Source organism: Idiotropiscis lumnitzeri, chromosome 2, assembly GCF_059441095.1.
Source record: "Idiotropiscis lumnitzeri isolate Australia: NSW breed Sydney's pygmy pipehorse chromosome 2, RoL_Ilum_1.0, whole genome shotgun sequence".
In the NCBI taxonomy this organism is placed as follows: domain Eukaryota; kingdom Metazoa; phylum Chordata; class Actinopteri; order Syngnathiformes; family Syngnathidae; genus Idiotropiscis; species Idiotropiscis lumnitzeri.
The window spans coordinates 34526288-34547287 of record NC_142392.1 but is presented as its reverse complement, the minus strand read 5'-3'; the positions used below and the strand labels follow the sequence as shown (position 1 = coordinate 34547287).

At 44.7% G+C, this 21000-nt stretch overlaps 2 pseudogenes; one reads left to right on the top strand and one right to left on the bottom strand.

The window, feature by feature from the left end:
- The window catches only part of LOC148342387 (uncharacterized), a 76608-nt pseudogene extending 71714 nt beyond the window's left edge, over positions 1–4894 (bottom strand).
- An 8135-nt stretch (positions 4895–13029) lies between these two features.
- On the top strand, positions 13030–19197 carry LOC148342386 (uncharacterized; annotated as a pseudogene).
- Positions 19198–21000: the final 1803 nt, after the last annotated feature.

The window sequence follows — 21000 nt, the reverse complement described above, 5'->3', positions numbered from 1 at the left end:
CAAACTGAGCAGGAAAAAGGTTTTTCTCCACTATGGGTTATTGCGTGTTCTGTTAAATGTGCCTTTTGAGAGAAGCATTTTCCACAAACTGAGCAAGAAAAAGGTTTTTCTCCACTGTGCGTTCTTGTGTGGATTGTTATCTCAAACTTTCGAGAGAAGCTTTTGCCACAAACTGAGCAAGAAAAAGGTTTTTCTCCAGTGTGCGTTCTTGTGTGCCTTACTAAATGAGACTTTCGAGAGAAGCATTTGCCACAAACTGAGCATGAAAAGAGTTTTTCTCCACTGTGTGTTCTTGTGTGCCTTACTCGAGACTTTTGAGTGAAGCATTTACCGCAAATTGAGCAGGAAAGAGGTTTTTCTCCACTGCGTGTTCTTGTGTGGATTGTTACATCAAACTTTCGAGAGAAGCTTTTGCCACAAACTGAGCATGAAAAGGGTTTTTCTCCACTGTGTGTTCTTGTGTGCCGTTTTAAAGACAACTTTGAAGTTGATGATTTCCCACACTGAGAACATACCCAATTGTCAGTGTGACATGCCCTTTCACCTTTGCCATGCCCATCATCATCATTAGTATCATCATCGTCAAGAGCAACTGATAATGTGTCCTCACTATGTGCTGGTGATGGCCCCCAGTGGTCTTCATCACCTTCTGTTGTCACGTGACTACTTGAACTGCTGCTTGTAGGCTCCGCCCCTCTGTTGTCCTCACTCTCATCCTTGTTTTCATCTTCAGTCTTTATAGGGACAACGTTCACTGGTGACTTGTTGATCTCCTCCTCCTCCTCCTCCTTTTTGATGTGAGTCAAGTCTGGCTCCTCTTTCACGGAACGGAGATTGTATTCACTGACGTCTGCAGGACACAAAAAGACAAATTTGGTTTGGTCAAGTCAAAGTTCAGGCGGCGACTTTGTCTTATATTGTTTTTACCGTGCTACCTTGACTTGTGCCTGCCGCACACGGAGCAATGCGTGCGACCCCGATTTGGACCGGACCATGGGGACATTTCACAAAATTACGTCCTACGATGTAAGCCTCCCGTTAGCAGCACAGCTGTGATAAACGAGCATCTAAAAAGGAAGCATGTTGCGGCTGATGCCCGATTTCATTCCTGACATAGTCACAGACGTTACTGGAAGCGAGCTGAAGTTAGCACACACAGGCTATTGTGTGCGTCTGATGGAACACCTGTTGTGGGACCCCAACATATTGATGCAGACCACTGGGGGCCATCACAACATAATGTCATTGATAAAATAGGAATCCTTCAAGCGAAATACGTTTTCAAGTATTTCTTTTTGCATTTAGAGATAGAATTAAATAATCCTGGGCTTGTTGGTAGAAAAAGGGGTTGTGACGTTCTCCCTTTTTAAGCCCATCGTAAGCCAAAGATGCAGATGCATTCCTTGCAGCATGCGCTTTTTCACCGATGAGATCCTTGCAACCCTGGATGGATGCATTAAATGTATTTTAAATGATTGGATGGGGTGAAACTATGCACACGTGCACAAAACAGTGCAGGGCCACCCGAGGTTCATTGACTCTCACCCGACCAAGCCAGTACAAAGTTCATAAATAAGACCAATACGTACTTGATTTTTTTTAAAAACGTAATATTTTGTGTTTTATCCACTAAAATTGATTAACCACCATTGATGTTTTCGCCGCAGTGTGCACATTTTTTAGAGTCAGGCAGAATTCCTTCAGTAAGGAATTGCTTGAACAAGATACGTCAGAGTTTTTGCCAAAAACGAGACAAGCCTGCACAAATGAATCACCCAGCCAAGATTGTCTTTGTCACTTGCGAGGAGCAGTCCGCCAAAGAGAAAAGCTTTCCCGCTCTTGTGCGGCGTTTTATTGAAGCACAGCAAAGTAATTTGTATATGCAAACTCATAAAGAATGGACACACTTTGACTTTATCACACCCGTCCGTCCACACTCTTCCTGTTGTTCGAACGGTTTCAGCTTCCAAGACATGTTTGGGTCACACTTCTGTTCAATGCGAGCTAAACGGTCTCCTGTCAAACACGGTTCAAGACGTGCATCTGTTTTTGTGGCTTCCTGCTAAACTGCCAGCATAGACACAACTCTGTTACCACTGAACTCACGTTTTCCTGTTTAAGAAGTCCATGTTTTTGTGACCTTCTATTAACCCGTAAGCATAGTTTTGAAACATGAGGTGTCAGGTTGAAATGCCCTGAGGCCTTTGGGAGAGCTTAATTTGCTGATGACTGAAATAGCTTAGTGCACCAGATAAAGGTGACTGACACCAGGGAAAAAGCAGGCATTGTTGTTCATTTTTACAGCCGTCCTGCTTCCTTCAGCTCTGTGCACCCTCTCGCTGCTAGCCACCCCCCCCAATATTAAAAAATAAAACGGCAATAACCTTGAACGATTTCCCCAAACAACTTAATGTTGTGATGCATATTTCTAATGAAAGAAAGTCGTTCTTTACAAAGCAAATAAGAGTAAAACGTGTACAAACCTGCTTTGAGTGGCACAACACGAGGCTGCTTGCAACCTTCGCCCAGAAGTTGAAGATGTTGCTCGTTCTCTTCTTTTATTCCACAAAGTTCCACTTTGTACTTGGGTGTCATTCCTGCACTCATTTTCAAACGCCAATCTCAACAAATCCACACTTGATCTCTGCTTGGCGATAACTCGTGAGCTTCTCTTTGTTCGACGAGACGAATGAAAGATGGCGTCGTTTTTATGTTTATTTTTTTATTTTTTTTTTTGGCGTCGTTTTTTTCCTTCGAGAAAATGGCAGTCTGTTCGTCACGAAAGCGGAAGAACAGGACACACCCCGCTGTGATATGATTGGCTGCTGGTTTTATGGAGCACTGTCACCAACTCACCGACAGATGTCACCATTTGCGATCCAAATCATCGTTATCTTCTTCTAAACATTGGAAAAACGTACGATTTGAACCGTATGCACATGAACAAACATTTTAGTTCCCAAATATGAACTTGAGAGATGTATTGAATTTTACTTTTGTTGCTGGTTTTGTTTTTACATCTGACACCATGTCGTCGGTTGGATAGTATTTCAAATGTATTTCCCTATTATTAACAGTTGACATGATAAAGTGATACTTTATGTCAACATATTTGCACCTTTGCCTTTTTCCAGGCTTTTTCGACAAGTTGCGATGTGGTTGTAAATTTTGTTTAAGTGGGGTTTTCTAAGAAAAGATACAAGTCCAGTTTCTTTGCTCTGACCCAACTTGGCCAGCGTTTATTTCCAACAACGTGTTCCTCGAATGCCCTGCAGTCCTAACAACAGGCTTACACACATCCAACTGCCCTGCAGTGCCCCCTACTGATGCACCTGATAACACAGCATACCATATTGTTACATCCTTTCTCTTTTTGGAAAGCTTGTCCTTTAAATTGGACTTGGTGCAGAACACATACAATGTGAACAATGCTGAGACAACAGTTTTTTTTTTTCTCAGTGACAGATGCAATTTCAACATCCCAAACAAAACAGTGCTCCTCTGTTAGGAGGAATCCCACCCTTTTTTTTTTTTTTTTTCACAATTACAATTACCCTTAAAAATAAGAATCCCCAAAGCATGTGATTAAGTAGTAAAGTCCTTGTACCGCTCGCGGCTTGTGAATAACTCTACCACTCCTAGTTGTCATCGGCCTATCCCTATCGGACGGAGCGGCTGGCTGAGGTTGTATTGGACTCGCTTGGGTGTTTGGTGGATCCTCAGCCTCCATGTCAATTGGCCCCACATGTGGATCTCCCAGAGCACGCCTGAGGTGTCTACGGTTCCTTCTCAGAACAGCACCTGAATCCAATTCAATGTCATAGGATCTGCAATCAATACAGTTTTTCACTCTGCCCAACCTCCACTTAGTGTGGGGGTGAAAAGGCTGAACCCTAACACAATCGCCAGGTTTTAATGCATCGAGATCCCTAGCAGAGCGGTTGTAATAAGCACACTGGCGGAATTGATTTTTCAGCAGCACTGGCCCTGCTCTAATCACTTTGGGCCGAAGAAGGCTGGGCTTGACTGGGAGCAGTGTCCTTGTACGGCGGCTCAGCAGTCTTTGCGCCGGGCTTGAGTCTAGTCCTTGTGACGGTGTATTGCGGTGATCCAATAACGCAAGATATGGGTCCTGCCCAGCCGCTTTAGCCTTTTGCAAAAGTCTTTTTGCTGTCTTCACGGCAGACTCTGCTTTGCCGTTACTCTGAGGGTAACCTGGAGATGATGTCTTGTGCTCGAACTCCCACAGCCGACTGAACCTGTGGAAATCCTCCGATGAGTATTGAGGTCCATTATCTGAAATTACAGTGCTGGGAATGCCATATCTAGCAAAGTGGGCTTTCAGTTTCTTTATCACCGTGGCAGATTTAGTGTCAGGCAAAAAGTCTATTTCCCAATAATTCGAGTAATAGTCCACTGTCACATGGTAGTTCTTGTCCTGAAAAATGTCGACGCCCACCTTTGCCCATGGCCTGTTTGGCAAATCATGTGGGTTGAGTGTTTCCTTCTGTTGTCTGTCATCTACTGACCTGCAGATGTCACAACGAGCGATGTGTGCTGTAATATGGTCATTCATGCCAATCCAGAAAACGCATTCTCTGGCTCTCCTCAGACATCCTCCAACACCTAGATGAGATGAATGCAGACGGCTGGTGATGTCCTTCTGGAGTGCGGTAGGGATAACAGCACGTTCACCTTTAAAAACAATGCCATCTTGGTGACTCAGCTCCCCTTGAAACGAATAGTATGGCCTGATCTCCGGCGGTATTGATCTTCTGTCTGATGGCCATCCCTGTTGCATCATCTTAATAAGCGTTTGAAGCGCTCTATCTTCTTCTGTAGCTACTCTAATCCTGCTCAGGCTGTCACTGGAGATAGGGAGGTGCTGCACCATGTTAACAGTTTCTATGTCAGCCTCAACAGAGCCCAGGGGTGAGCATTCTGGGAGATATGCTCTACTCAACGTGTCTGCAGTAACATGTCCCTGCCAGGAACGTACACTACAGTCAAATCATATTTCTGAATGCGCAGCATCATCCTTTGGAGTCTCTTTGGAGCACTCAACAGAGGTTTCCTCACAATTGTCTCGAGCGGCTTATGATCGGATTGGACAGTGACCTTACGCCCATACGTGAACTGATGAAATTTCTCTACACTGAAAACCATGGCTAAAAACTCTTTCTCAATCTGAGCATAGCCACGTTCCGTCTGCGTGAGTGCTCTGCTTGCAAAAGCAATGGGCTTGCCTTTCTGCATTAGTGCTGCCCCCAAACCAGTGTCCGATGCATCGCATTGCACCACTAAATCCTCCTCAGGGCAGTAATACTTCAGGACAGGAGCACCTGCAATCATCATTTTAAGTTTCGCAAAAGCCGTTTCATGTTGCTCCATCCATTCCCATTCAACATCTTTGTGTGTCAACTGTCTCAGTACCTCACATTGGTCTGAAAGCTTGGGGCAAAATTTCGCCAGATAGTTTATCATACCCAACAGTCTTTGCACTGCCTTGACGTCTGTGGGCCTCGGCATGTGCTCAATGGCACGGACCTTGTCTGGGTCAACTTTCAGTCCACCTGCTGTGAGCCTGTGTCCAATGTAATTGCACTCAGCCTGTCTCAGTTTGAACTTGTCTGGATTCAATTTAATGTTCTTTTGTTTACATCTGTCCAGAAACTGTCTCAACTTTGCATCATGGTCTCTTATCGCATCTTCCTGTCTCTCACCCTGGCCTGCAATAAGCACATCGTCAGCAATGATATACAGACCAGGCAGTCCATCCAATGCTTGATTCAATTTTCTCTGGAAAACCTCAGGTGCCGGACTAATCCCCATGGGCATCCGGAGCCATCTGTAGCGCCCAAATGGGGTGGAGAATGTGGTCAGGTAGCTAGACTTCTCTTCAAGTTTGACATGCCAGAAACCACTTTTAACATCACACACCGTGAACAGTCTAGCTTTCGACAAGTCTGGGAGTACATCTTCAATAGTTGCCAATGGGAAGTGACTGCGCTTGAGAGCCTTGTTCAAGGGCTTTGGATCAATGCATATTCTTGGTCTGCCATTTTGTTTTTGTACTACCACCATGCTGCTGATCCAATCGGTGCTACAGTCCACTGGTGCGATAATACCTCTGCGCTCAAGGTCTTGAAGCTCCTCCTTCAGTGGCTTCAGCATAGCAACAGGCACCCGTCGCTGTACTGGTTTGACACTTTTGTCCACTTCTATTGTGTACTCTCCTTCCAGACACCCATCTCCTGAGAATACATCTGCAAAGTCTATCTTAATCTGTTCAAATGTCCACTCTCCTATTGTCTCTTTCTCTGTTGTCACAATACTGTCCATTGCCATGATATTTTCATAATGCACCTTGATAAGTTTCATAGCCTCACTGGCTCTTTTCCCTATAAGTGGGACAGTGCAGTCATCATCCACTACTTGGAACTCCAATCGATACAGTTTCTGGTTCCTTGGGTTCCTCAGCTTGACTTTACATCTGCCCAGCGGTTTCACCTTACTACCATTATACATCAAGTTATTATTAACAGTTATTGGCACGTTACTTTGCATTAAAGATCCGCAAGATGGAAGACGTCACTGTTGATGCACACTCAGAGGTGCAGCGCTATATGTCAGCAGGACACGTTGCACGTACGGAAGACTCGCTCTTATACTGGAAGTCCATGGAGGCAACGTTCCCTCACCTATTTATATTAGCCACACAGGCGTTGTGCACACCGGTCTCTTCAGTGCCTTGTGAGAGGATCTTCTCAAAGGCGGGGGAAATTGCCTCAAAAAAAGAATTAGACTGAATAACAAAACGCTGGAGAAACTAATTTTTTGGAATAAAAATCTTTAATTACAATGAGTCCATTGTCATTCACAACACTTTTACTTGGGCATTCAGACAGATGTTCTCTTAATTTATCAACTGCGTCTCGAATATCAAAGATTTTTTTTATGAAATTGCGTGTATGTAAAAATAATGTGAAAGCAAATGCCTAATCAGAATCAGAAATCCCTTTGTCATTGTACTCAAGTGTGCAACGAGATTCGAGAGCTCCTCTCTCCAGTGCAATACAACAATAATTCAGTTAAATATATAAATTAGATAAATATGAAAATTAAATAGTGCGATGGAATGCAATACGAAATAGGATATATAAAAACACATCACGTCGCTAATCAATAGAATTGGATAAAATTAGTTTGACAGATCAGTGTCAGATGACCCTGTCAAATGTTTCCTGCAAGTCCACCAGGTGTCAGTGTTCAGCAACACAGTGTCAACACAGTGTCAATACATTGTGTCACTGTGTCGAAACGATACAGGATGCCTCATCTACCCATCACTAGCTGCCACCATGTTTAAGTGGGGTTTTCTAAGAAAAATACACGTCCAGTTTCTTTGTTCTGACCCAACTCGGACAGCCTTTATTTGCAACAACCCGCTTCTCCGATTCCCTCTAATCATAAATACAGGCTTAGAATTAGAAATTAGAAATCCCTTTATTGTCATTGTACTCAAGTGTGCAACGAGATTAGAGGGCTCCCCTCTCCAGTGCAATACAACAATAATACAGACAAATATATAAATTAGATAAATAAATAAGAGAGTGCAATGGAATTTAGTACTGAATAGTGCATATAAAAACACATCACAATGCTGTTCTGCAAGGTAAGGGTGTTCTCGTGTGTGTGTGAGAGTTCAGAATGGAGATGGCTCTCGGAAAGAAACTGTTTCTCAGTCTATTGGTCCTTGATTTGATGCATCTGTAGCGCCTGCCAGAGGGCAACAGGTCGAACAGGTGTGAGTTTGGGTGGGTATTGTCATTGACGATGTTGAGAGCCCTTCTGAGGCACCGGGCGGTGTAGATGTCCGACAGTGAGGGGAGAGGGCAGCCAATAATCCTTTGCGCTGTTTTGACTGTCCTCTGGAGCCTCACTCTGTCCGCCTCAGTGCAGCCGCTGTACCAGGTGGAGACACAGTACGTCAGCAGGCTCTCAATGGACGAGTGGTAGAAGGCCAGCAGCAGCTTCCTGTCCAGGTTGAATTTCCTGAGGACTCTCAGGAAGTGCAGACATTGGCGGACCTTCTTTACCACTGCTGTGGTGTTGTGACTCCAAGAAAGGTCATCGGAGATCTGTACTCCCAGGAACTTGAACGTGTGGACCCTCTCCACACACACGCCTTCGATGCAGAGGGGGGGCGGCAGCGTCTTGTTCCTCCTGAAGTCGACGACAATCTCCTTTGTTTTAGCAGTGTTAAGGTGCAGTCTGTTGTCCTTGCACCAAGTTGTCAGTCTCTTTACCTCCTCTCTGTAGGCTGTCTCGTCACCTTCCGAGATCAGACCGACCACTGTCGTGTCGTCAGCAAACTTGACGATGGTGTTGTTGCCGTGGGCCGGGCTGCAGTCGTAGGTGTAGAGGTCGTACAGGAGAGGGCTCAGCACGCATCCTTGGGGGGAACCGGTGCTCAGCATGAGGGTGGAGGACGTGTAGGGGCAGAGCAACACAGTCTGGGGTCTGTTGGTCAGAAAGTCCTTAATCCAGATGCGTGTGAGGGCAGGGAGGCCGAGAGTGTCCAGTTTGGCGACGAGGATGTCTGGGATGATCGTGTTGAATGCCGAGCTGTAGTCCACAAAGAGCATCCTTGCATAGCTCTGCTGTCGTTCCAGGTGGCCCAGCACAACATGCAGAGCAGTGTCGATGGCGTCCTCAGTGGATCTGTTAGCCCGGTATGCAAACTGGTAGGGGTCCAGAGTGGGAGGAAGGCAGTCCCTGATGTGCTGGAGAACCAGCCTCTCGAAGCACTTCATAATGACTGGTGTGAGAGCAACAGGACGGTAGTCATTCAGGTGGACGGCTGGTGACTTTTTGGGGACAGGAATAATGGTGGAAGTTTTCAAGCAGGAGGGGATGACTGCCTGAGCCAGGGAGCGGTTGAAGATCCTGCAGAAAACATGTGACAGTTGGTGGGCACATGCTCTGAGGACCTTGCCTGGTATTCCGTCGGGTCCAGTAGCTTTCCTGGGGTTGACCGCCAGGAGCGCGCGCCTCACATCGTGTTCCTCTACGATGAGTGGGGGGGAGTTGGAGCTTGAAGTGCGGGGGTGTGACGGTTGGGGCGAGTCAAAGCGAGCGAAGAAGCAGTTAAGCTCCTCTGCCAGCGATGCACTCGGGTCTACAGAGGTCGTTCTGCTGCCACGGAAGTTGGTGATGCTCCGTAGACCCTGCCACACCTCCCGTGGTCTGTTTCTGGCAAGGTGGGCCTGCAGCCTCCCCTTGTAGGTTGCCTTGGCTAGCTTGATGCCTTTGCTCAGGTCAGCACGAGCCACCCTGTACTGGGCTTTGTCGCCTGACCTGAAGGCAGCGTCACGGGCCTTGAGGAGAGAGCGAACCCTGCTGGACATCCAGGGCTTCGCATTTGGGAAGGTCCGTATAGTCTTATGTTGGGACACAGTTTCCATGCAGAACTTGATGTAGTCCAGTACACAATGCGTGTAGACATCAAGGTCCTGATGATCAAGAGGTCCCAGTTTGTGTCATGAAAGCAGTCCTGTAATTCACTCATGGCGCCGTCACGCCAGGTTTTCACAGTCTTTGTGGTAGGCCTGAATCTGCGCCTGAGAGGGGTGTACGCAGGTGCGAGCTGCAAGGACAGGTGGTCTGACTGGCCGAGAGGGGCGAGTGGGAGGGCTCTGTATGCGTGCTTGATGTTCGAGTACACATGGTCGAGAGTGTTGTCTCCCCTCGTTGGGCACTTGACATGCTGGTGAAACTCTGGGAGTACAGTCTTTAAATTGGCCTTATTAAAGTCTCCCGCTACAATGTGGACGCCATCAGGGTGCGCCCGCTGATGTTTATTCAGAGATTCAGATTCAGATTCAGATATACTTTATTGTCATTCTTGTACACATGTATACAGAACGAAATGTCGACACATCTGACCCGCACAGGTTCCATAAATATACAGATATAACTATGTCGTATTTAGTAGGAATATAGAAAAGGGATTATGTACAACAGTGCAAAAAAATAGAAAGTTTGTAGAGTGAAACACGCAAGTGGGGGGGTAACAGCTGGGTAGGCTTACTATATGTGTGATTGACCGTTTAACAGTCTAATGGCTAGGGGGACAAAGCTGTTGCAGAACCTGGTGGTTCTGCACCGCACACTGCAGTACCTCTTCCCAGAGGCTAGCAGAGTGAACAGTCCATGATGGGGGTGAGAGGGGTCCCTAATGATGTTTTTGGCTCGGGATAGGCAGCGCTTCTGGCCAATGTCCTGAATGGAGGGGAGAGAAGTCCCGATGATTTTCTCTGCTGTCCTCACCACCCTCCTCACACTACTCCAGTCGGAGGCACTGCAGCCTCCACACCACACAGAGATACAGTTAGTCAGGATGCTCTCTATGGTGCTTCTGTAGAATGTGATGAGGGTGGGTGGGGGCAGGTGGGCTCTCCTCATCCTCCGCAGGAAGTACAGGCGCTGCTGTGCCCTCTTCACCAGTGATGCAGTGTTCACAGACCAGGTGAGTTTGTCTGTGATGTGCACCCCTAGGAACTTGGTGCTGCTGACCACCTCCACAGCCTTGTTGTTGATGAGAAGTGGGGCATGGTTGGGCTGGTTTTTCCTGAAGTCGACAATGATCTCTTTAGTTTTGTCAACATTCAGGACCAGGCTGTTGACTCTGCACCAGCCCACCAACTGCTCCACCTCCTCTCTGTAGGCCAGGTCGTTGTCGTCCCTGATGAGGCCCACCACTGTTGTGTCGTCCGCAAACTTCACGATGTGGTTTGTGGCTGACCTAGGGACGCAGTCGTGTGTCATCAGGGTGAACAGCAGGGGGCTCAGGACACAACCTTGGGGGGAGCCCGTGCTGAGGGTGATGACATTGGAGGTGATCTGACCAAGCCGCACTGACTGGGGTCTGTCAGTGAGGAAGTCCAGCAGCCAGTTCCGCAGGGGGGTGTTGAAGCCCAGAAGTCTCAGTTTGTCTACCAGGAGTTGTGGGATGATGGTGTTGAATGCTGAACTGAAGTCCAGGAACAGCATCCGCACGTGGGTGTTCTTCTCCTCTAGGTGTGTCAGGCTCAGGTGAAGAGCAGAGGAGATGGCATCCCCGGTGGAGCGGTTTGTCCGGTAGGCAAACTGAAAGGGGTCAAGTGAGGAGGGGAGACTGGAGGTGATGTGCTCCTTAACCAGCCTCTCAAAACACTTCATTATGGCAGGAGTCAGTGCAACGGGCCGGTAGTCGTTCAATGATGAGATCTGGGGTTTCTTTGGCACTGGGATGATGGTGGCAATCTTGAAGCATGATGGTACTGTGGCTTGGTCTAGCGAGGTGTTGAAAATGTCTGTTAGGACACAAGCCAGCTGATCGGCGCACTCCCTAAGGACCCGCCCTGGAATGTTGTCAGGGCCTGGAGCCTTCCGTGTGTTGACCCTTTTCAGGGTCTTCCTCACGTCAGTTGAGTCCAGGAGGAGTGCTCTTTCGTCCTGATGTGGAACCGCTTTCACTGCAGGGGTGCCATTTTGTGCCTCAAACCTCCCAAAGAAGTTGTTGAGGTCATTCAGGAAGTCCATGCCAGTGTCCCCCACTGGGGGGGTGGTTGGCTTGTAGCTGGTGATGGCCTGAATGCCTTTCCACATATCCCTGGTGTTGGTTGTGCTGAGGAAAAGGTCCTGGATTTTTTGACTGTGAGATCGCTTTGCTAGTCTGACAGCACTGTTCAGGTTGGCCCTCGCTGATCTCAGTGCCTCCTCATCACCAGATTTAAAGGCAAGGTTCTGTGCCTTTAGCAATTTGCGTATCTCAGCAGTCATCCAGGGCTTCTGATTGGCACGGCTGCAGATGGTTTTGGTGTTGCTGACGTCCTCTGCGCATTTACTGATGTAGGCTGACACAGACATGGCATACTCACCTATGTTTATTTTGTTGTTGTAGGTGGCAGCCGATTTAAACATGTCCCAGTCTGTGCATTCAAAGCAGTCCTGTAGTGCCTCCATTGCCCCCTCAGTCCACACCCTCACCTGCTTCACTGTAGGTTTTTCTCTGGTCAGCAGGGGCTTGTATGCAGGAATTAGCATAACAGAAAGGTGGTCTGATGAGCCAAGGTGGGGGCGGGGGGCTGCTCTGTATGCTCCTTTGATATTTGTGTAGGCCAAGTCCAATGTGTTCCTTCCTCTTGTAGCAAAGTCCACATGCTGGTAGAAATGCGGGAGAACTGTTTTCATGTTGGCCTGGTTAAAGTCTCCAGCAACAATGAAAATGCCTCCAGTGTAAGCATGCTGCAGTTCACTCACAGTTCGGTAGAGAACGTCCATTGCCTCCTTTGTATTAGCGCTGGGGGGCACGTACACAGCAGTAACGATAGTAGCGGTAAACTCCCTGGGGAGGTAGAAGGGTCTGCAGATCACCGTCAAAAGCTCAATGTCCCGTGAGCAGTGATTCGAGATTATCCTAGCATTTTTACACCAGTTGTTATTGGTATAAATGCATAGTCCGCCTCCTCTGTTCTTACCGGTGAGTTCGCCGCTCCTGTCAGCACGGAATGCAGTTAGCCCCCCAATGCTAACAGCGTCAGCCGGGATTGATGAGTTTAACCATGTCTCCGTCAGAATTATAGCGCAGCAGTTCGTCATCTCGCGGTTCGATGTTAGCTCCAGTTGTAGATGGTCCAGTTTATTGTCCAGAGAGCGAACGTTGGAGAGAAAAATGGATGGGAGAGGCGTTCTGAAGGGTTTAGCCTTTAGCCTAGCTGTTAGGCCAGCCCGACAACCCCGCTTCCTCCTCCGGTCACATCGCCTACGCTTGCCTCTCTGCTCCGCTGCTCCGTAGGCCGCTGGGTCTTGTCGGCGTAGCACTCCGAGGCTATGTAACCACTCCAGAGTGGTCGTAGCAACGGGCACTTGATTACTGGATGATCGCATATCCTGCAAAAACCTGCGATCATATGCTAATCTGCGGTTTGAGTTGACTGTGTCCGCCATCAAAAACTGAGTCGAAGACTGAGCATTTTGACCAAGATGTCCAAACTGTTGCGAGCCGATGTAGCCGCCGCCGAACAGGGCGCCGCCATTTTTGATGACGCACGCGAGTAGCGAGAGCGCCGTGCTAGTGCTAGCTTCGGGAGGGATGTAAACAGCTGTGACAATCACGACCGTTAGCTCCCTCGGGAGAAAATAAGGCCGGCATTTAACGGACATGAACTCGATGTCGGGGGAAGAGTGCTTCTCGACGATCGTGCTATCGCCGCACCAGTTCTCATGCACGTAAACACAGAGCCCCCCGCCCCTTCTCTTACCGGTGTCCCTCGTCCGATCCGCGCGATGTAGCGAGCGCCCGGCCAGCTGGATGCTAGCGTCGGGGATGTCCGCGTGCAGCCAGGTTTCCGTGACGACGATCACACTGCTATCGCGCACATAGCGGTTTCCCAGGATTTGTAATCCCAGGTCGTCGATTTTGTGGACCACGGATCTGGCGTTGGTGAGGTGCAGACTCTGTAGTGGCTGCCTATGGGGCTGCCGTCGCAGCCGTTGCAAGACACCGGACCTGCAGCCTCGCTTCTGCTTCCTCTCTCTGCGTCGCCTGCGCCGCCTCCCGGCCCCGATGACCAGCCACGGTGAGCCGGGCAGCCTCGCCAGTTCGTTCGGAATTTTGCGATCATAGCAAAATTCCTCTGTGATGGTTATTTCGCATCGATATCCAATGTTCACGATGTCCTGGCGGGTATATCGATGTTGTGCCTCAGTTGATGCCAATAAGAGCAAGCAAACACTAATAAAAAGTAAAAAGGAGCACTGTGAGGGGGAGCTGTTAGCCGCTGCGTCCATGCGCGCCGCCATCTTGTCAACAAGTCCAGGAACATTTAGTTCCTGGTCATAAAGTTCCTGTGGCTCAGGTGGTTTGCATCTCCCCCGCAACTCATAGTTCCTGGTAATTTATGCAAATGACAATGTTGTGTTACTTTGTTACTCATTACTGACACTCTATGGCTGTTAAGCATCGTTGCAGTTCCAAAATAATTCAGTGAACTCTTCAAATATTATGGTGGATCTTAGTCGAATTTGAATACATATTGGATAACTTGAAAATATACAGTCATTATTCAAATATGTCAACATGAAAGTCACAGTGAAAGTGTTGTTGCTTCATGCTTATGTGTAGGGATTTTGACTCTTCAAACATAATGTTGTTTTAAAATTTATTTAAAAACAGAAATTTAAAAAATAAAATAAAAAGGGGAATGTTGGAATGTACTTGCAGGCTAAATGTCATTTTGGGCAAAAAAAACCCAAACGTAAATCATGCAATAAATAGCAACTCTGATTCCAGGGCCCCTTTAATTCTTTTAGGCATCCAGATTATAATGGAAGCAAAAAAATACCCACGATGAAACAATCTCGAAATGCAAAAAGAAATACTTGTAAACATTTTTCACTTGAATGATTTCTATTCTATCAATGACGTTATGTTGCAATGGGCCCCAGTGGTCTGCATCAATAAGTTAGGGTCCCACAACAGGTGTTCCATCAGACGCACACAAGAGCCTGTGTGTGCTAACTTCAGCTCGCTTCCAGAAACGTCTGTGACTATGTCAGGAATGAAATCGGGCATCAGCCGCAACGTGCTTCCTTTTTAAATGCTCGTTTATCACTGTTGTTGTGCTGCTAAAGTGAGGTTTACATCGTAGGACGTAATTTTGTGAAATGCCCCCATGGTCCGGTCCAAATCGGGGTCGCACGCATTGATTGGTGTTCGGCAGGCACAAGTCAAGATAGCGCTGTAGAAAATAAGACAAAGTCGCCGCATGTGGTTTGACTTGACCAAACCAAATTTGTCTTTTTGTGTCCTGCAGACGTCAGACAAAATGATCTCTGTTCTGTGAAAGAGGACCCAGACTTGACTCACATCAAAAAGGAGGACGAGGAGGAGATCAACAAGTCACCAGTGAACGTTGTCCCTATAAAGACTGAAGATGAAAACAAGGATGAGAGTGAGGACAAGAGAGGGGCGGAGCCTCCAAGCAGCAGTTCAAGTTGTCACGTGACAACAGAAGGTGATGAAGACCACTGGGGGCCATCACAAGCACATAATGAGGACACATTATCAGACGCTCATCACGATGATGATGATGATGATAATGAGCAAACTAAAGGTGAAAGGGCATGTCACACTGACTCATTATCTTCAAAGTTGTCTTTAAAAGGGCACAGAAAAACACACAGTGGTGAAAAACCTTTTTCCTGCTCGGTTTGTGGCAAAAGCTTCTCTCGGAAGTCTCATTTAGTAAGGCACACAGGAACGCACAGTGTTGAAAAATCTTTTTCCTGCTCAGTTTGTGGAAAATGCTTCTCTCAAAAGGCAAATTTAATAGAACACGCAAGAACACACAGTGGAGAAAAACCTTTTTCTTGCTCAGTTTGTGGCAAAAGCTTTTCTTTTAAGCCAAATTTAAAAACACATACACGATTACACACTTGAGAAAAACCTTTTTCATGCTCAGTTTGTGGAAAAAGCTTCTCTCAAAAGGCACATTTAACAAGCCATGCAAGAACACACAGTGGAGAAAAACCTTTTTCCTGCTCAGTTTGTGGCAAGAGTTTCTCTCGAAGGTCTCATTTAATAAATCACTCAAGAACACACAGTGGTGAAAAATCTTTTTCCTGCTCAGTTTGTGGCACAAGCTTTTCTTTTAAGTCAAATTTAAAAAGACATACACAATTACACACTGAAGAAAACCCTTTTTCATGCTCAGTTTGTGGAAAATGCTTCTCGAGAAAGGAAAGTTTAACAGAACACACAAGAAAACACAGTGGAGAAAACCCTTTTTCCTGCTCAGTTTGTGGCAAGAGTTGCTCGCGAAAGTCTGATTTAATAAGTCACACAAGAACACACAGTGGAGAAAAACCTTTTTCTTGCTCAGTTTGTGGCAAAAGCTTTTCTTTTAAGCCAAATTTAAAAACACATACACGATTACACACTGGAGAAAAACCATTTTCATGCTCAGTTTGTGCCAAGGGGTTCTCTGTAAAGTCACATTTACGACGCCACACAAGAACACACAGAGGAGAAAAGCCATTCAGTTGCAGCGTTTGTGCTAAAAAATTCTCCACTAAACAGCATGCGGAGAGTCACAATTGTGCTGGTGAGATAAGCAGCGATACTTGAAGCTGAAAAAAAGACAAAAATACTGAAGGAACTGAGTCTTTGTGGTCAGATGTAAATGTGATTTTGAATAAAATATGATATATTGAATTTTGCAAAGCTCTTTTATTGACACTAAGCCAATGTGATCATTGCCAGAAGAACCATTGTGTCTGAGTGATGATGATTTTTTTTTGTGTGTGTTTACATCAAACATGAAAAATAAATTAATTGCCTTTGCCTGGAATAACATTTGTTAATGTTCTGCTTTTCAGTTGTCTTTTTAATCGTACCTAATGGAAAAGGTGTGAGAAGAAACTGCTTATGAAATCGGTGCCTTCCACAATCATCAATAAAATCACTTGTTCCACTTGCTCAACTGGCCTTCATTACGCCGTGAAAAGGTGAAAAACTAAACTAGAAGTTGAACTATAAAAAGAACCAGAAAGAGAAACGCAAATCGGCTCAGTTTCTCTCAAAGGTTTTGGTATGTCAGGAGTTGGCAACTTGATGGTGACTGGAGTCAGCGCTGGTTTTCTTGCTGTGTTTGGGTGGCTCGGGTATGAATGGTCTATTGAACATAACTCAAACTCTTCAAATATCCCCTTACATACATTTAATATTTAGCTTTCTGAATAAATTTCTTTCTTTCTAGGTTGAGCTCTATCAAGCGTTTGGGGTTTGTTGCTAAGCAGAATCTCACTTTGGAAAAAAACTATCATTTTGTCAAATATACCAAATATTTTTGTTCATGCTATATTATATTTTTTATACATTGGATTATTTATATAGTGAAATAGGAAAATATTAAAATGTAAAATTGGAAACCACATACAGACTTAATTCAATTAACAAATATAGAAACATTTTATAAATATTGAACTAATTGAGAAGAGTCCTGATCTTGAAATAAATATTGAATTATAAAAAATACTTAAAAAATTAATTCAATAACCCGACCCTGGATGAGCGGCAGAAAATGGCTGGATGGATGGAATAATTTAAATTGCACACATTTTCAAAAGAACAAATATGTTCAGAAATATTCAAGTGTGAAATAAAAATGTTCAAATTGTTGATAATTTTACATACTAAAACAATTGAATAAATATTCTATTATTACATAAGCAAGCTTAAATATACATTGAAATAAATAAAAAAAAAGTTGTGTATTTTTAAATGGCCTAATTTAGATATGGGATGTAATTCTCTTTATGAAACTATGAAGGGACTGGAGCTCACAGAAGTGACCAGTCTTGGTTCTGAAGTTCCGATGTAACCAGATACTGCCCTGAGAGAAAATAGGCCTGAGCATTGTTTATGGTGGGGGCAATTCTCTCGCCAGGTCAGTGACCTTTGAGGGTATGAGAGTAATTTAAGGTGGTCACTAGTAGACTGGTCGAATCAAAGGGGAGACGCATCTGCTCTCCCTCTGGGGGACTTTTGGAGGGAAATCCTGAAGACTAGCGTGATGGGAATTGCATATGAAACAAGGGAAATTAGATATTCATGTCCTATTTGGGCATTCCCCATCAGAAGGGAATGTCTGAGAGGGGGCTCGCAGGTGCGCGGAGCGCACACACGCACACGTTTTTGGGGAGACTTCTTTTGACATCAGCATGTGACGAGAATAAAATCTTTCTTCTTTCTTTCGTTCTTTTCCATCACCAATCCAGCCTCTCCGGAAGGCAGCAAGGACCCACACTTCAAAGACAAAATATACGCACTTGTCAACATTTTTCTTTCTTGCACATTCTTAAACACATTCTTTTTTTACTTTTACTTTTTAAGTTACTTCAGTGCATTTCACACCTGTGCCTTCAGTGAAGTCCTACTTTGTTCTACTTGAATAAATCCCCATCAAAATACCATCATTTATGACACCACGGCTGGACAAATAATATCCAGAAACACACTTACGCACCACTGAGTGAGTGTTGGACGATATAGCTTCTCTTGAAAGGTCCGACTTGAAAATGTCCTTGCAAGTGTATCTGCAATTAAATCCACACTTTTCCTTCCTTCGGCCATTGTGGTTAAAAAAAAGCAAGAATATATTTCAGATTTTTGAACGGTCGCCAGTTACGACTTTTTGGTGTGTTGGTTCGGCATAGCGCCGCACTGCCCCGCAGTATTGGAACTCACTGGAGTTGCATCTTCATTTGAAGTTTGAAAAACACAACAAAAACCTACGATATTTCGTCCGAAAATTGACAGTCGGAAGTTTTCTTACCTTCTGCGCATGTTTACAAGTGGCGACAAGTTCGTTCAAATCCGAACATTTCGGATTCTGACATGACTAAAGTAGCTCGAATATTTTTAAGTAGACAATTCAGTTGCGAGTAAGGAAGGGAGTAATATTTGATTATTGGCTGTTAATTCGTTAGCTCCATGATGTGACCTGACATCGTGTCATTGACTGTGTTCTGTTTATGCTATGAAACTTATGGAGGCAGCGCCACAGGCACTGGTCTTAAAGGAACACACAAATTTCCCACACTCATATTTTACTCATGTGATTACTCAATTAATAGGCTCCCCTGGACTTAAAATTGATATCTGGATTGCTGTAATATCATTTTCCCAATTTAACATGAAGATTTCTTAATTATTAAAACTACAATTAACATTTTCAATAACTGCACAGGATGATACATGCTGTTGTGAGCAGGGTTTCATGGTTGATGATGAAAACAAGACTGTGTAATTGTAATTCTGTTGTAATTCTTTCGAGGCAGGAACTGTCCGAAAAAAAAATTCATGCAATTTGTAATCACACACTTTGTCATCCAAAAAGTCACTCAGGGCAAGGTAATTTAATCTTTGGGAAGGAGAAAAAAAATTGTCACTTGCCCAAGTTGGGCAAGTAATTTGGCCACTCGGGCAAGGCAAATTTTGGCACTTGCCCTAAGGGCAAGCAGTTTTTAAAGTTAACTTCGAAGCCTGCGAGTGAACCACAGCATTGTTGCAAGTTCGTTCGGAGAAACGTAAACGTCCCACTGCAGTTGCAGCAGCGGATTCTCCGGGCAAAGGCAGAAGTGACGTAAGAGCTGACTCGCCAATGTGGCGTTAATTTATTTTTTTAAATTTTTTTTTTATCAACCGAATTCAAATATTATATAAAATATATATTAAAATAGAACATCAAGGTGTAAAAACAGACACAGAGGCAAAGAAATATATTTGAAAAATACGTGTCTGAAGCATGACGTCATTAGCAAGCGTGCAGCTTCCGAAGGACCTCGACCACATAAAAAAAAAAATAAATAAATAAAATAAAAAAATAAATTAAAAAAAAATAAATTAAAAAAAAAAAAAAAAAAAAAAAAGGACCTCGACCACATCCACCGACCCGTCCACACCGGAACAAAAACACCCATCGCTAAATTCTTCTGATTTAGTGTGGAACTGACTGTAATTTTCTCACAGGATGTAATTCGTTAAGTCTTTGTGTCCCGATAACCTCATTTTCGCGCGTTGATGCTTTTCGGCGTAGTTAGCTTAGCTTGCTAGCTAGCTAGCCGCTAACGAAAAGAGGCACATGACTCATCGCCAAGCAGAGATCGAGTGCGGATTTTTTGGAATTATCATTTGAAAATGTGTGAAATAACGACACCCAAGTGCAAAGAGGAACTTTGTGGAATAAAAGAAGAGAACGAGCAACATCTTCAATCGCTGGGCGAAGTTTGCAACCAACCTCGTGTTGTGCAACACAAAGCAGGTTTGTACCCGTCCGACTCTCATTTGCTTTGGAAAGAACGACTTTCTTTCATTAGAAATATGCATCACAACATTAAGTTGTTTGGGGAAATGCGTTCAAGGTTATTGCCGTTTTATTTTTAAATATTGACTTTTACTTGCAGGTCTGCTGAACATTTGTTTATGCCAAATTAAATCAGTGCACAAAATAATTGCCAAAGAATAACCAATAGTGGGGGGTGAACTCCATGTTTTTTTCCAGTATAAAATTTGAACTGATTATTTCACATTTGACATATGACAATGTCAAAGTGTTCATGTTTTTCCATTCTTTATGAGTTTGCATATACAAATTACTTTGCTGTGCTTCAATAAAACGCCGCACAGGAGCGGGAAAGCTTTTCTCTTTGGTGGACTGCTCCTTGCAAGTGACAAAGACAATCTTGGTTGGGTGATTCATTTATCAAGGCTTGTCTCGTTTTTGACAAACACTCTGACATATCTTGTTCAAGCAATTCCTTATGGAATGATTGAACCTGACTCTAAAAACTGTGCACACTGTGGCAAAAAGATCAATGGCGTTGATGAATTTTAGTGGCTATAACACAATGGATTAAGTTTTTGAAAAAATCAAGTACGTATTGGTCCTATGTATTTATGAAATTTTTACTGGCTCGGTCAATGAACCTCGGGTGGTCCCGCACAGTTTTGTGCACGTGTGCGTAGTTTCACCTCATCCAAACATTTAAAATTCATTGAATGCATCCATCCAAGGTTGCACGGATCTCATCGGTGATCAAGCGCATGCTGCAAGGAATGCATCTGCATCTTTGGCTTACTATGGGCTTAAAAAGGGAGAACGTCACAACCCCCTTTTCTACCAACAAGGCCAGGAACATTTAGTTCCTGATAATAAAGTTCCTGTGGCCCAGGTGGTTTGCATCTCCCCCACAACTCAAAGTTCTTGATAATTTATGCAAATGACAATGATGATGGATCAGTGGGAGGTCTTGTGTTACTTTGTTACTCATTACTGACACCCTATGGCTGTTAAGCATCATTGCAGTTACAAAATAATTCAGTGAACTCGAATAATATTATGGTGTATCTTAGTCTAATTTTAATACATATTGAATAACTTTAAAATACAC